Here is a 1,964-nt window from a genome sequence, read left to right as displayed (position 1 = left end):
TCTCATTCTTGTTGAAAAGCAGCATGTGCGAATGCCGGGCCGAACGTCATCGCAATCAGCCTCAGCTTAAGTATTGGGTTAATCCTCATTTCACTACACACGCTCAAACACACACACACACACACAGAGAAACAGCCAGAGTTGAGGAACAAAACGAAGTGGAGGGAACTAATGAGTGCAGGTGTGTTATGAACAGATCGGCGGCCTGAGTCATTTTTGGAGGCCGGCTTAATGCCTCCAAACTAAAACAGCTGGACGCAGAGAGCCCCGCAGGACTGGACCTGCGGAGCTGATGTCAGGACTTGGAGAGCAGATCAGGTTCAAAAGTTCCCTTCTCTGGTTTGTTTCGACATTTGGACATTGATGCCGCAGAACATACGTACATACATACTGCTCAGAGCACCACCACCACCACAGAATCAAACTCAAATTCAATTCAAACTCAACGCTTGTACTGTAACTTTAAAGGGGTTCATTCATTAAAAGACATGTCATAATGCTTTCAAAAATGCACTTTTGGCACTGACACATCTGTTCCTTTATGGCAAGAGAGTGGAATTGAAATGTTAAATTTCCGCATTTGTTGTTTGTGGATGAGGAGATAAAACAATCTTAAAGTATTTTTTGTTCTTATTAAATAAACATTTCGTTTATATAACTCATACTACGGCGGTACTAGTACACAACTGGAGCAGGAAAAGCTGTTTCTCATTATTAAATTCATACTTAAACATCATACAGTGAGATACAAACTACAAATGTCTGCATGCAAATTCAAGAATATGCAACATTCTATCCAGAAATGTTTCAAAATCCCATTACAATTTCATGGTTATGGATCCATTTCTTCCTCTACCTTACTTTCATTCACCTCCTTTTTCCTGACTATCTCTTCCCATCAGAGGAAAACATGTGTGGAGCCGCCCCTCTTTAGGCCTCAGGAAACCAAGCCATTAACCTTTGACAGGTTTTCACGTCTTTCAAGCGTTGAATACATTCCTAGAGGGCCGTGCTGGATGATGGGGTTGCCTGACGCTACTGGTCAGAGTGGGAATAAAAAGTGTGAAATGAAAAAGCCCCGTCAAAGACAGCCCTCCGAACACACCAACCCTTCCTCAGGAATGGACTTACCCATGGCCCGTCATCCACCTCAACCATCCAGAATCTCCCCGTTCTCTTAACCAATCAGCATCTTCTGCGTGAGGAGCGGCCTCTTCCTGCTTGTAAAACACCACCAGAGGCCAATGGACTGTCTGCCGGGAGGTCAGAGGTCAGCCATTCTTCAACAGGAGCGTCAGTTTGTTAGTAAGGAATGGTGGATGTACGGTCCCTATATGTGGCACAAAAGCTTGGAATGTGGCTGTACAGTGGTTATGCATAGCACTGGATATTATTTGAGACTTTCCTGCTTTTAACATTCCTCCATGGCCTTTTAGATGATATGAAAACAAATACGAGGATAACTGTACAAACACCCTCCCCTGCTCTACTTCCTGGCCGAACTATGGTTGATGCCAGGGTGGAAGGCTTGGAGAAATGGTTATTGTGTTCTATGTGTAAGTTTCAGCGTGCTACTCACTAAACGAACCACGGATCCGAAAAATCCCGAAAGTCAACCATATGAGTCCGACAAGAAACACCCACCGTGATGTCGACCGGCGTTTGAAAATGTTAGGACTTAACATTTCTGTGGTTCGTATCCTCAGCATAAGAAATGACGTCCTTGTCCATTTTCATTGCCACCTAATTTAGTGAGGAAAAAAGTAATGTAATGTGTTCTTCAAGCACTCGCCTGTGATCTAAAAAAAAAACGACCAGTAATGATATTCATGTCTAGAGCTTCTTTTGGCAAATGAAGATGATTTTCATAAAAAAAAAAAAAAAAAAAAAAAAGCACTTTTTCGAAAAGGGTGCATTGGCGCAAGTTCCAACCATGGCAGAAACAAATCCAAGAGACACAGGTA

The sequence above is a fragment of the Zeus faber genome, assembly GCF_960531495.2.
Source record: "Zeus faber genome assembly, chromosome: 9".
Lineage (NCBI taxonomy): Eukaryota > Metazoa > Chordata > Actinopteri > Zeiformes > Zeidae > Zeus > Zeus faber.
This window is presented reverse-complemented; position numbering follows the sequence as displayed.